This window comes from Hyperolius riggenbachi, chromosome 12 (genome assembly GCF_040937935.1).
Source record: "Hyperolius riggenbachi isolate aHypRig1 chromosome 12, aHypRig1.pri, whole genome shotgun sequence".
Taxonomy (NCBI): domain Eukaryota; kingdom Metazoa; phylum Chordata; class Amphibia; order Anura; family Hyperoliidae; genus Hyperolius; species Hyperolius riggenbachi.
Window position 1 is genome coordinate 76,898,338 of NC_090657.1, and position 15,649 is coordinate 76,913,986.

At 46.2% G+C, this 15,649-nt stretch overlaps 1 protein-coding gene across 1 annotated transcript in view; it reads left to right on the top strand.

The window, feature by feature from the left end:
• The window catches only part of LOC137541535 (speedy protein 1-A-like), a 76,937-nt gene that overhangs the window by 46,967 nt on the left and 14,321 nt on the right, over nucleotides 1-15,649 (top strand). The window lies entirely within an intron of this gene.

Consider the following 15,649-nt stretch of genomic DNA (forward strand, 5'->3'; position numbering starts at 1 on the left):
TACAGGTAAGTATTTCTGAAGATCGCAAGACAGAGGATACTGTCATCGTGGGACATAACAGATTATAGCGAGGGACCTTTTCCGAGGATAATGGCGTGGGATTTTTTTCTTAAAGGTACAGGTAAGTATTTCTGAAGATCGCAAGATGGAGGATACTGTCATGGGACCTAATTGGCTTGGGATTTTTTTCTTAAAGGTACAGGTAAGTATTTCTGGTTAATTTAGAACATTAAAGGACTTTTCTCGTTGTTGCGTTTTTATTTCATTTAACCCTTTATGGAAATGGGTAAGGGGTGCACCCCTATAGTCATTTCTCCTGGGAGGGGGGCAGGCATCTGGGTTCCCCTTCTTAAAGGGGACTCCCAGATGCCACCATGAACCCCCCCCCCCTCAGGGAGTCGTCGCCCCCACCTGCTCCTGGGGCACCGGAGGTGGGGAAGAGCCCCTTGTCCATGGATTGGACAAGGGCTCCGGGAGGGAGGGGAAGGCTTGGCCGCCCCTCCCCCCCCGAAGCCCCCCCATACCATGGACCATGCGGGCTGGTATAGCTCAGGGTGCGAAGCCCCAGTCGGCCGGGGCTCCGCATTCTAGCTATCCCAGCCTGCATGGGGACAAGGGGTTACAGAGGCTCTGGAGGGGGGACCCCACGTCATTTTTTTCAAAAAAATCCCCACACTCTGAACATAACCAAAAAAATTAAAATTTAAAAAAAAAATAAATAAAATTTTTCAATTTTTTTTTTAAAATATTGTTTCCCAGTATCTTTTTAACATATCCTGCAAATTTGGTGTTGCTAGGATTTAAGGTGACTTTGCTATTAACTGCTAAAGTCGGCGGGAATTGTTTCCGCCGCGGAAATGTCAGTACGCAATTTAAATAGATACATTTTCCTCTTTCAAGATTTAAAATCGATTTTCTCAAAAACTATAAGGTCTTTTTGAAAAAAATGTTTTTCCTCTTGTTCACAATTTTCTTCTTAACATTCCCTACACATTTGGTGTTTCTGGCATTTAAAGGGGCTTTGCTATTAACCGCTAAAGTCGGGCGTTTAATTTTCCCACGGTCAGAAGAAGAATATTCAAAATCGATTTTCTCATAAACTATAAGGTCTTTTTGAAAAAAAAAATTTCCCTCTTGTTCACAATTTTCTTCTTAACATTCCCTGCAAATTTGGTGTTTTTAGCTTTTAAGGGGGCTTTGCTATTAAACATTAAAGCCGGCGGGCAGATATTTTCCAAACGGCAGCAAAGCAGGGGTTAAAACGATAAATATCGTTCAGGCAGGACAAAAAAATTTTTTTAAAACGATAAATTTCGTTTTTAAAGGTCTGCACTATTTTAACCTTTAAAACGATAAAAATCGTTTTAAATATATATCGGGCAGAAGGGGGCGCCATTATTTTGCCGGCGCCATTTTTCACTAGACGCGGGAAAAGTGGCATAGCACACTACACATGCAGTGCAACGTATACAGTGAAACATACAGAATATAGAAAGTATGCTTCACTGCCATGTTATCTGATGACACACATCATGCATTATGTTAGATGGATCCGTCGCACTGCACTTCTAATGCACTGTTGTGAACGCACCATTAGGCATGAGCAAGAACGCCTATGGCAGACTCGCAAGAATTTCCTCAAACATTGGGGCGGTTCCATTAACTTTCAAGAGTAGGCAACACAGGTGCATTTATCCTCTTTGCTGCGGTCCACACCCCACACGCTAGAATATGAGCTCAGTGAAGCTGCCACCCCTACAATCAGCACAAATAAAAATGTCCTCATGCTTGGTTAGTGCTACATTTGTGCAGCAAAAATTAATATTTGTGCTGCTTTAATTTTGAAGGTAATAACACTTTTTTTCTCCAAAACTGTAACATGACCCAGCCCCTGTACAACAACCTACAGACATGAGACGGGTATTGGGTGTGTAGTGCTGTGTGTGTGCTCCTGTGTGCTGCAAAAATCCTCTTTCTATCTTTTTTGGTTTTTGAGATATTCATGTTTTTATAAAGGTCAAAAGTTCACTCAGCCTCGCTCAGCCTTTGCGATGTTGTAGGGGGGGCTGAGTGAACTTTTGACCTTTATGAAAACTTGAATATCTCAAAAAGTAAAAAAAAAGATAGAAGGATGAATTTTACAGCACAAATGAGCACATGCACAGCACTACCCAACCGTACTATGTCTGTAGGTTGTTGTACGAGGGCTGGGTGATGTTATTGTTTTAATAAGAATTGCTACTATCTTCAAAACAAAAGCAGAACAAATCTTAATTTTTTGGCACAAATAAAGCATTAACTAAGTATGATGGAATTTTTATTTGTGCTGATTGTAGGGTGGCCAGCTTCACAGAGCCTAGAATATGGTTTCACTTTTCACTACACTGCTCTTGCTAATCCATAGAATTCAGTACCGGGCTGCCGCTATAAACGTAGCACATTCTAATGCGTCTTGTCTTCCTATTTGTTATTACACATACAGGAGGAAAGGGGAGGCTGCCATTCTCTTTAAAAAAAAGTGCTAGTTACTGCCTATCATGCTGATGCCTTAGGAAAAAAATATATAATAATTATAATAATAATAATAATATATATATATATATATATATATATATATATATATATATATATATATATATATATATATATATTTAGATTTTTAACTGTAAAATTAACAGCTGTTAAAAATATCTAGAAAGAACTTAAAAAAACAAAAACAAAATAAAAACATTTATATGAAAAATCAGCAAAATTTTTGAATTCCTTGAATTCTGTAATAATTACTATCACGGCTTCCCCCGTCCTTCTCCGTCCCACGGTGGTCTCGCTTGGCACCTCTGAAGCCACAGCCAACAATGTGTCAGGCTGTGGCGCAGGCACACTAGCGTCTGCACTATTTACCTTCCCCGGCTCCAGCGCAGGCGCAATAGCAGCTCTCGGCTCAGGAGAAAATAGCTGATCCCAGTCGGGACCCGACATCGGTTATTGCAGCCTGATCCCGAGCAGAGAGCCACTACTGCGCCGGAAAGGTAAATATTTACATGGCTGCCGTTCAGAGGGGCCCAGCGAGACCACTGTGGGATGTAGGAGGATAGGAGACCTTGTCTCGCTACATGACAGCCGCTCAGCGGCATCCCCCCAGCCCCTCCGATCGCCTCCGTTCAAAGAACGGGATCTCCTGGAGGGCTTCCCCCGTCGCCATGTCATCGACGTCGTGACGTCAAAGGGGACTCCGATCCACCCCATAGCGCTGCCTGGCACTGATTGGCCAGGTTGCGCACAGGGTCTGGGGGGCGGCTGCGGCGTGACGGTTAGCGGCGAATTGGCGGTGATCGGATTGCACATGCAGCTAGCAAAGTGCTAGCTGCGTGTAGCAAACAAAGAATTATGCAAATCGGCCCAGCGGGGCCTGAGCGGTGCCTTCCGGGGGCATAGCCCGAGCTTACCGCCAGGAAGGTTAATAAATTATTTTAATTTTTATAAAAAAATGTGTTTTTAGTGAAATTAACCACTTTACCCCCACGCGTACGGATTTCTCCGCCCCTTTTTTCCCTCCTAAAAAACCAGGGACGGAGAAATCCGTACCTTCCGCGCTACCGCCGCTGTCCGCGCTCCCGCCGCTCGTGCGCGCGCACCCGCCGCTCGTGCGCGCGCACCCGCCACTCGTGCACGCCGCCGCCCGCTCGCCCGGAGATCAATGAACGGGAAAATCCATTCCCGTTCGTTGATCTAAGCCCCCGCAATGATCTGCTGCTTCTTTCAGAAACAGCGAGATCATTGTGATTTGGCCAGCCTCCTACTGCTTCCTGTAAGCGTCCTTCCGGACGCTTACAGGTCGCATGTAAACAAACACTCTGTGGCCATCTTGTGGCCAAATAGTAAACTACACCCTAAAAGCATTTTACATATACAAACATTACATTTACAACAATAAATTAACTCATTACCTCCAGGGGCGTAACTAGAAATCACTGGGCCCCCCTGCGAATATTTGGATGGGGCCCCCCCCCATAGGTGCCAAATAATCGTAATGGGGCAGCGTTTCACTGTAAATTAATTGTAAAGTGGGCAGCATTTTACCAGACAATCGTAATGTGGGCCAGAAAATCGTAATGTGGGCAGACTTCACCAGAAAATCGTAATGTGGGCAGAGTTCACCAGAAAATCGTAATGTGGGCACCAGTCACCAGAAAATCGTAACGTGAGCAGCAGTCACCAGAAAATTGTAACGTGGACAGCATTCACCAGACAATCGAAATGTGCGCAGCGTTCACCAGAATATCGTAATGTGGGACAGAAAATCGTAATGTGGGCAGAGTTCACCAGAAAATCGTAATGTGGGCAGCGTTCACCAGAAAATTGTAACATGGACAGCATTCACCAGACAATCGTAACGTGGGCAGTGTTCACCAGAAAATCGTAACGTGAGCAGCAGTCACCAGAAAATTGTAACGTGGACAGCATTCACCAGACAATCGAAATGTGGGCAGCGTTCACCAGAATATCGTAATGTGGGACAGAAAATCGTAATGTGGGCAGCGTTCACCAGAAAATCGTAATGTGGGCAGCGTTCACCAGAAAATTGTAACATGGAGAGCATTCACCAGACAATCGTAACGTGGGCAGTGTTCACTAGAAAATCGTAATGTGGGCCAGAAAATCGTAATGTGGGCAGCGTTCACCAGAAAATCGTAACGTGGACAGCATTCACCAGACAATCGTAACGTGGGCAGTGTTCACCAGAAAATCGTAATGTGGGCCAGAAAATCGTGATGTGGGCAGCGTTCACCAGAAAATCGTAACGTGGACAGCATTCACCAGACAATCGTAACGTGGGCAGTGTTCACCAGAAAATCCTAATGTGGGCCAGAAAATCGTAATGTGGGCAGAGTTCACCAGAAAATCGCAATGTGGGCAGCAGTCACCAGAAAATCGCCATGTGGGCAGCAGTCACCAGAAAATCGCAATGTGGGCATCAGTCACCAGAAAATCCTAATGTGGGCAGCAGTCACCAGAATATATCGTAATGTGGGCAGCAGTCACCAGAAAATCCTAATGTGGGCAGCAGTCAGTCACCAGAATATCATAATGTGGGCAGCACACACCAGAAAATCCTAATGTGGGCAGCAGTCACCAGAAAATCGCAATGTGGGCAGCAGTCACCAGAAAATCGCAATGTGGGCAGCAGTCACCAGAAAATCGCAATGTGGGCAGCAGTCACCAGAAAATCGCAATGTGGGCAGCAGTCACCAGAAAATCCTTATGTGGGCAGCATACACCAGAAAATCGTAATGTGGGCAGCAGACACCAGAAAATCGCAATGTGGGCAGCAGACACCAGAAAATCGCAATGTGGGCAGCAGACACCTGAAAATCGCAATGTGGGCAGCAGACACCTGAAAATCCTAATGTGGGCAGCATACACCAGAAAATCGTAATGTGGGCAGCAGACACCAGAAAATCGCAATGTGGGCAGCAGTCACCAGAAAATCGCAATGTGGGCAGCAGTCACCAGAAAATCCTAATGTGGGCAGCATACACCAGAAAATCGTAATGTGGGCAGCATACACCAGAAAATCGTAATGTGGGCAGCAGACACCAGAAAATCGCAATGTGGGCAGCAGACACCTGAAAATCGCAATGTGGGCAGCAGACACCTGAAAATCGCAATGTGGGCAGCAGACACCTGAAAATCGTAATGTGGGCAGCAGACACCTGAAAATCGCAATGTGGGCAGCAGACACCTGAAAATCGTAATGTGGGCAGCAGACACCTGAAAATCGTAATGTGGGCAGCAGACACCTGAAAATCGTAATGTGGGCAGCCGACACCTGAAAATCGCAATGTGGGCAGCAGTGACCAGAAAATCGCAATGTGGGCAGCAGACACCAGAAAATCGTAATGTGGGCAGCAGTCACCTGAAAATCGCAATGTGGGCAGCAGACACCAGAAAATGGTAATGTGGGCAGCAGACACCAGAAAATGGTAATGTGGGCAGCAGACACCTGAAAATCACAATGTAGGCAGCAGACACTAGAAAAAAAAATGCACCTGTGAACAAAAAACAATTCACTTACCTGACAGAAGTCTTCTCCTCTCCCGGCATCTGGCTCGCAGCTCCCCGAGTCCTCCTGCAGCACATCTCCCGCGCTGACAGGCAGAGTGCAGGGCTACGGCAAGATGGCTGCCGAAGCCCTGTACTAGAGACACAAATAGTCTCCAGTGTAGGGCTTCTTCGGCGGCCATCTTGCCGTAGCCCTGCTCTGCCTGCCGGAGACTATGCGGGCTGCTGGAGCGAGGCTGCGGGGAATGAACTGGCGCAGCGTCTATTAGACGCTGCGGCCAGTTGTGCACCCTGCTGGGGGGTCCAGAGCAGCGCTCCCCCCATGCACAGTGAGCGGGCCCCAGAGCAGCCCCGGGCCCCCCTGCGGCTGAGGGGGTCGCATCCCCGGTAGGTACGCCGGTGATTACCTCCCACACTCCCCAATTTTATTTTTTTTTTGTAATTAAAAAAAAAAAATACAATAAAAAAAAAACCATAAATAGTTACCTTAGGGACTGAACTTTTTAAATATTTATGTCAAGATTGTATAACACTGTTACTTTATAAACTGCGGGCTTGTAATTAGGGATGGATGCAAAACTGAAAAAAATGCACCTTTATTTCCAAATAAAATATTGTCGCCAAACATTATGATAGGGACATAATTTAAATGGTTTTATAACCGGGACAAATGGGTTAATACATTTCATGGGTTTTAATCACAGTAGCATGCTTTATTTAAAAACTATAATGGCCGAAAACTGAAAAATAATAATTTTTTCCCACATTTTTTCCTATTTCCCCATTAAAACACATTTAGAATAAAATAATTCTTGGCATAATGTCCCACCTAAAGAAAGCCTAATTGGTGGCGAAAAAAACAAGATATAGTTCATTTCATTGGGATAAGTAATAATAAAGTTATAGACGAATGAATGGAAGGCGCGCTGAAAGGTGAAAATTGCTCTGGTGGTCAGGGGGTAAAACCCCTCAGTGGTGAAGTGGTTAAAGCATGAATCTGTGCTTGAAATTTATAAACAATAAAGATGTATTTTTAAGTATAGGTGTGAATGGGTGCTGAGATAGAGCCACCCACAACAGGAGGTACTCGGTAATGTCCAGCTTATATGAAGGGCTACACGCCATAATAATGCTGAGAAAATCTGCTTTATTTAAAGGGATACTGTAGGGGGGTCAGGGGAAAATGAGTTGAACTTACCCGGGGCTTCTAACGGTCCCCCGCAGACATCCTGTGTTGGCGCAGCCACTCACCGATGCTCCGGCCCCGCCTCCGGTTCACTTCTGGAATTTCAGACTTTAAAGTCTGAAAATCACTGCGCCTGCGTTGCCGTGTCCTCGATCCCGCTGATGTCATCAAGAGCGCACAGTGCAGGCCCAGTATGGTCTGTGTATGCGCAGTACACTCCTGGTGACATCAGCGGGAGCGAGGACACGGGCGTGCAGGCGCAGTGGTTTTCTGACTTTAAAGTCAGAAATTCCAGAAGTGAACTGGAGCGGGGCTGCGCCAACACAGGATGTCTGCGGGGGACCATTAGAAGCCCCGGGTAAGTTCAGCTCATTTTCCCCCGACCCCCCTACAGTATCCCTTTAAACGAATAAAATATGTATTTAGGATTTAGTACATTATCTACCTACCACTATTAGCTGTTACTTTTACTGCACTTTGATGGCTGTTACTTTGCACATGTGCGCACAGATGTTCATTGTAAAATGACTACTTTTTTACTTTTAAGAATGTTCTGTTTGCTCTGGGAAAAAGAAACGACCTAATCATTAAAGAAATTACCCTAATTACTTTTAAGTGTCTTTTTTTAGGATACATCATTAGGGATTATTCATTTTATGTTCTGCGCTGAAATCATCTATTGCTTAGCTCTGTTGTCCATATTTTTAGATGTAGCAAACAATTAACATCTACCAGATATTAATCATCCTATTGCCCTACTCTGTGCAGAGATCCAATCTAATGGTACGGACACACTTGCGACTATGGTCGTTTGAAACAGCAGCTTAACGATCGGTCTGCCAACAATCGGGTAAAGAACGTTACCAAACGATCATTAAGTACAATGATGAACGAACGATATCGGCACGATGAGAAAATCCAACAGGACAGATCGTATTGAGCGACAATCGTTACAAAACTATAGTGTGTACAGTTATCTGCCGAGAACAATTGTTACAAGGGCCAATGCACCTGCGTTAGATTCTGCCCAGCTTTCGTACTTCCTGTGTAGCGCGACCCATAAAGATTGTTACATTACAAATTTCAAATAAACTTTGTTTTCATGTTAACTATCATATATTTTTATCTATTGTAACTCCATTTTAGTGTTTTTTTTGTTTATTCTATATAAATATGTACGCAACATTTCCCTCTGATCGTTCTTTTCTGCGAGAACGATCGTTAAAATGTGTATGATGATCGCTGCATTCCATCGTTGCATTCCAATTGGTCCAATATTGTTCGTCTGGTAACTATCGTTCGTTATTATCGCAAGTGTGTACGTAGCATAAGGCTTTATTCAATTAACTTTCTCGGATTGGATATTTTCACACCATCAATAAAATACCTTTTAAACTTCCACAAAATAAGAAAATATACAAAATCAATTTGATATTGTAATCTTTTCAACTACTTTTCGATTTGTTTTTAAATTGCTACGCTAAGTACACCCATGCAATAACCGTCGCCCATCGGGGACTGGGAAAAGATCCCTCGGGCAACAATTTGGGGACCGATGCTATACAGACACATCGCTAGCCTCAAGGCTAGCAATTCGTTCTGATGCTATGTTGTGGGACGGGGGGATGACAATCGGTACATGACAGAACAGATTTCTGCGGTTTGGGGAGTGGAAATAACATTGCGATTGGTCCTGCTCGGGCGTCGTTAAGGATCACGCAGGACGGATCCTTAGCAACGCTCGACCCGAGCAGGACTGACCCATACAAGCAAGATCGTCGGCTGAAATGGTCATTTTGGGCAATTCCTGATGAAAAATGTACTTGTGTGCATGTACCTTTACACGCTAAACAGTTATTTTAGGAAAGATGAAAAATGGCAGGAAAGTCAGGAGGAAAGGTAATTCAGTGAAGGCCCTAATATTACATGTACTACCCCAGCTGCTAGTTGTGTACAGCCCAATGCACTACAGGCTATTGTAGCCTTTCCTGACTACCACTACTGTCTGCGCACCCCCTCTGGCACCAGCTATGGTCCGGCCGCACTCATGTGTTAACCACCCTGGCGTTCTGATTAAATCGCCAGGGTGGCTGCGGGAGGGTTTTTTTTAAATAAAAAAAAAACTATTTCATGCAGCCAACTGAAAGTTGGCTGCATGAAAGCCCACTAGAGGGCGCTCCGGAGGCGATCTTCCGATCGCCTCCGGCGCCCAGAATAAACAAGGAAGGCCGCAATGAGCGGCCTTCCTTGTTTTGCTTATATCGTCGCCATAGCGACGAGCGGAGTGACGTCATCGACGTCAGCCGACGTCGTGACGTCAGCCGCCTCCGATCCAGCCCTTAGCGCTGGCCGGAACTTTTTGTTCCGGCTGCGCAGGGCTCAGGCGGCTAGGGGGGCCCTCTTTCGCCGCTGCTCGCGGCGAATCGCCGCAGAGCGGCGGCGATCAGGCAGCACACGCGGCTGGCAAAGTGCCGGCTGCGTGTGCTGCTTTTTATTTCATCAAAATCGGCCCAGCAGGGCCTGAGCGGCAGCCGCTGGCGGTGTTGGACGAGCTGAGCTCGTCCAGACCGCTCAGCTGGTTAAACTACAACCTTTCCAAATCAAAGTTTGACTTTTCTTAGATAGGGCCTGTGCACACCAAAAACCTTTAGCATATCCGCAAATGCTAGCAGTTTTTGAAGCGGTTTTTCAGAGCGATTTTCTAAAAAGCCGCATGTTTTGTGGAGCGTTTTGGTGTAGCTTTTTTAATATTTTGTTACAGTAGAGCTGTAACTGAAAAGCTTCTGTAACAAAAACACTTGGAAAATCGCTCTGATCTAGTGCTTTTCAGAGCAATTTTCCACTTTCCTATACTGAGGCAGAAACGCTTTAGAAATCCGCAAAAATGCTGCAGGACCCGAGTTTGGGGAAAAAACAAACCGCTCTGGTGTGCACCATCCCATTGCAATATATTAGCCAATCGGTTTTCAACCCGCAAGCGTTTTTAAAAATGCTCAGAACTGCTGTTGGTGTGCACCAGCCCATACAGTGTTTTTACTGTATTTAACTTTTAATGTTATTAATTCCCATAGGGGGCTGGTCCGGCATTTACTACCTATGTTATTTTTTAGTATTTATATAGTGCTGTATTTATATAGTGCAGAGCTGTAAAGAGTACATTGTCCTGTCACTTAACCATCCCTCAGAGAGGAGCTCACGATGTAATCCCTACCATAGTCATATGTCTATATTGTGTAATGTATGTATTGGAGTCTAGGGCTTATTATTTATTAGAGGGAAGCCAAATAACCTATGTGTATGTTTTTGGTATGTGGGAGAAAACTGGAGTGCCCCTAAGAAACCCACAGACACGGGGAGAACATACAAAACTCTGTGCAGATAGTGCCCTGACTGTGATATGAACCGGGGACCCAGCACTGTAAGGTGAGCGTGCTAACCACTATGCTACCGTGCTGCCCTATGTCTGGTCCTGCACTGTGCTGCCCTATGTCTGGTCCTGCACCGTGCTTCCCTATGTCTGGTCCTGCACCGTGCTGCCCTATGTCTGGTCCTGCACCGTGCTGCCCTATGTCTGGTCCTGCACCGTGCTGCCCTATGTCTGGCCCTGCACCGTGCTGCCCTATGTCCAGTCCTGCACCATGCTGCCCTATATCTGGCCCTGCACCGTGCTGCCCTATGTCCGGTCCTGCACCGTGCTGCCTTATGTCTGGTCCTGCACCGTGCTGCCCTATGTCTGGTCCTGCACCGTGCTGCCCTATATCTGTCCCTGCACCGTGCTGCCCTATGTCTGGTCCTGCACCGTGCTGCCCTATGTCTGGCCCTGCACCGTGCTGCCCTATGCCTGGTCCTGCAGCATGCTGCCCTATGTCTGGTCCTGTACCGTGCTTCCCTATGTCTGACCCTGCACCGTGCTGCCCCATGGCTGGTCCTGCACCGTGCTGTCCTATGTCTGGTCCTGCACCGTGCTGCCCTATGTCTGGTCGTGCACCGTGCTGCCCTATGTCTGGTCCTGCACCGTGCTGCCCTATGTCTGGCCCTGCACCGTGCTGCCCTATGTCCGGTCCTGCACCGTGCTGCCTTATGTCTGGCCCTGCACAGTGCTGCCCTATGTCCGGTCCTGCACCGTGCTGCCCTATGTCTGACCCTGCACCGTGCTGCCCTATGTCTGGTCCTGCACCGTGCTGTCCTATGTCTGGTCCTGCACCGTGCTGCCCTATGTCTGGCCCTGCACCATGCTGCCCTATGTCTGGTCCTGCACCGTGCTGCCCTATGTCTGGCCCTGCACCGTGCTGCCCTATGTCTGGCCCTGCACCGTGCTATCCTATATCTGGTCCTGCACTGAGCTGCCCTATGTCTGGTCCTGGTGTTCACATGGTGTTTGCTCATTATTTGAAATCAATGCACACTTTTGTCAAACACCAGAAATACCCTGAGCGTATGCCACAACAAAAGGCACCCAAGTGCATTATCCCCGACAATGCCATAAGGTCTGATGGATGCTTAGGTCTACAGGGCTAAGCAATGTTTTTGACAAGACAACCACAGTGAAAATGAACATCCAGCTACTTATAGGAATTTGGCTATAATAATAATTATATGGTAACAAACAGTAAAATGCCTTCATTTTGCAGGAAATGGTGGCGGTCAGGTGACTGTTGCTGCTCCTGTATGTCCATGTGGACAGCAAGTTCCCCTATGCAGGCTTCAGAGAGTCTACTGTCCAATCCCACCCTCCCAATCAGAAACAACTCCCACAACCCATTCACATCAAGGGCAAAGACTGGCAACTCGGGCACATCATCTCCTACATCCTGATTAGGAGGGGTAGCGAGTGTGAAGTCGTTCCCTTCCCTGTGGTCCAATCCACAATAAGACCAATTTCGGGCTGAAATTGGTCGAATGTATCGAACGGATATGCTGCAAGATATCGTGGTTGATCAGGTGCGCAGCAATGCAGAGTATATTGTTTTGTCACTTAACTGTCCCTCAGAGGGGCTCACAATCTAGTCCCTACCATAGTCATATGTCTGTGTATGTATCGTGTGGAGTATGTATTGTAAACTAGGGCCAATTTAGGGGAAAGCAAATTTACTTATTAGTATGTTTTTGGGATGTGGGAGGAAACTAGTGTGCCCGGAGGAAACCCACATGGACATAGGGAGAACATACAAACATCATGCAGATAGTGCCCTGGCTGGGATTCAAACCCAGAACCCCGCGCTGCAAGGTGAGAGCGCTAACCATTATGCCACCATGCTGCCCATTTAAGGGAAATGCCATTGCCAGCCACCAGCTTGGGCCTGTTCTGCGCCTTACATAATGCAACCTTTGCCCCCCTCCCCTCCGCCAGGAAATACAGCACTGGGCCACCATATAATGCTGCAATTATCTCCTAGGAAACAGCGCCTTTGTCTTTCATATAATGCTGCTGTTGCCCCTCCAATCACTGGTATTCAGTGACAATGGTAGAAGAAATACTGATACTTGCCAGCAACTTTGCTCTTGTGCTCCAGCTTCTGTTCGCCTCCTCATATGTCCCACGCTGGTGTGTGCCAAGCCGGGACTGTAACACAGGAACATTGGTTAATGCAGCAGCAGATATCACAGCATCGGTTGCATATCAGGGCCGGCGCTACCATAGAGGCAAAGGGGACAATTGCCCCAGGGCCCCAAAGCCTTTAGGGGCCCCAAGGTGTCTATCCACAACCTAACTATTGCTCCAGGGCCCCTACACAGTCTCAGGGCCCATACACAGTCTTCAGCAGAGCCAGGGGGTGTCAGCCCCTGTCTCAGGGGCCCTATTAGGAAATGCGGCTGCAACAAAAAGTCTCTACTGATGCTTTTTGGATGGGGGTATCTATTTGGGGGCCCCGAGGTTAATTTTGCCCAGGAGCCCCATTGTTACTAGAACCGGCCCTGGTTGCATTACTAAGGAAGCGGACCATTTTGTCTCAAAGTGTCAGAAATGACACAGAACCTTTAAAAGCTCATGGAACCCTAGTGGCCAAACCCTGGATTAGACTGTGAGTGTCCCCGAGGACAGTCAGTGACATGACTATGTACTCTGTAAAGTGCTGCAAAAGATCTCATTGCTATATAAATACATAACAATGTGGTATGACACTAGAATTCAATTGTTTTTACTCTGAATTTCCTTTGCTTTGATTTACACATTAAAAAATCCCATTCAATTGCACTGACACAAGAGTTCACAAGAATTGCCAAACATTGCAGCACACTAGCAGAAAGGGAACACCACAAAACAATAAAAAAAAACTACTGTCTATAGGGCTTGTGCACATCAAGAGGGCTTCTGAGCGCTTTTCAAATCGCCAGTGCTTGAAAAGCACTTGGGTACTGTAACCCCACAACAGCGTTGTGATTTTTTAAAAATTGCAAACACGCTGCATGTAGCATTTTTTTAAGCTTGAATGAATGAGCAAAAACGCTAATTCAAAAAATCACTCAGAAAATCCATCTACAATATCGCAAATCGCTAGTGATTGCTATTACCGATTTTGTTGACCGATTTAGGTCACCCTCCTTAACCCCCCTGGCGGTAATCCCGACCTGTGCTCGGGCTCCGCTTTGTGAGCTGAGAGCGGTAATCCCAAGCTCAGGTCGGACTGGCAAAATCCAACGCGTGCTCACTGGTTCTGGGTCGTGCACGCAATCAGCGCAGCACAGCGGGACTCAGGCTTCTCCCCCCGGCTGTCTACCTCTGGGATCCCCATGTCTATCTACAGCTGTCGGCCGACAGGATCCCCATGTCCCCGCTATTCTTCTGGGGACCTGGCGGCTAATCAGTGCGGCGGCGTATATGTATATGTACATATATATATATATATATACACACACACGACTTCACCGACCTCTGCCTGCATTTTGACTACTCTCTGTCTGCCTTATTTGTGCAGTTTCACAATTTTTTACGTTTCTTTATAAATGTAATTAATTCAACAAGTGTGTGTTCTAGTCTTTTATTTAGATGCAGAATATCTATCAGGCTTTTATTCTGGCATATTTTGGTGAGTTATGACTTAAGAATTGGAGGCCTAAAATTTTTGAAAAAGATGTACCACTTTTGACTCATAATTCCAGACAGAAATGCACCACCAGGGAGGTTAAAGCAATACTACAGTGGAAATTTAAACAAAAAAAAGATACCTCGTCTGTCTTCCAGAGGAAGGATCTTGTCCTGGGGAAGGAACTCCTGTTGTATCATCATCTTATATTATAGAAATGTAGCCCTGTATAAGAAGCATAAAGTATGTGTGTGAGTGGTGCATGGGGGAATGGGGGGACAACATAGGTTGCTCCGTCTGGGGTGCTCAAAAGGACAGACACTTTGCATTTTTTGGCCTTACCAGCGACTCCATCCTAACAAAAGAGTAGCTGTTCCCTTTAGGCATATACTGTGGTTTGAAAAGGTATAGCCACTTGTTATTTTATAACTGGGAACAGCTGCAACTGTTTGATGTATTTTACGCTTCAGAATAACATTCTTCTAAATGTGTATCTTTTTTTTTTTAACAAACTGTCTGAACTTGGTATTAAAATCAGTAAAATGGCAGCCATATTGCTGCAGCCAGTTGGCAGTTGGGCTGCTCAGGTGCAGGGGGTCTGGAGGACTGGCAGGAGGCTAACTGCTGTGAGGATGGCAGTTATTAGTCACTCGCTACATGCATTCGATCAGGAAAGACACCAGTTGATTTCTCTCCTAATTTCTTGTGCCTGAAGTGAATATTTTGACTTCCAGTCAGTTTTATTTAGCCAAAGCAACAGCCTACAGTGACACACTCCATCCAGTCACCGTATTTCACCATGTTTCTTCGTGTTCTGATCAGCAAGATGCGCTCAAGAGACAGCGAGAGGTAAGTGGAGCCACCAGAGGGCAGCACAGAGTTGTGGGTGTATCATTCTGTCATTCATGTTGTAACTAAAGCAGAATAACATCCTCAATATAGTTTCTTATTAACCTCCTGGGTGGGATGGCTGACATTATGGGGGCAGGATAAACGAGCTGAAAGCGGTAGGCCCGACATGAAGCCTGCAGCTCAGAGACTCACTGCTGGCAGTTGGGAAGCTTCTGGCGGCTCCGTCTGCTCCTGATGGCTTCTCCCGCCCCTCCTGGCAGCCAGGAATCCTTTTCCTGGGGTGACTGACAGAAATGCTGCAATTTAATGTGTGACAGCTCCCCTTCTGTAAGCAGAGCTGCAGATGGGAAAAGGACCCCCCTCTTCACTGATCAGCTGCCAAATACTAAAAAGTGACATTTATGAGCATTTCTTGACACAAATTTTATTGGGGCTTTTATTTTTTGTGGTTTATGAGATCTGGTGACCCCACACACATTCAGATTTGGTTTGAGAATGTATCTATGTAGATTGGGCTGCTCAG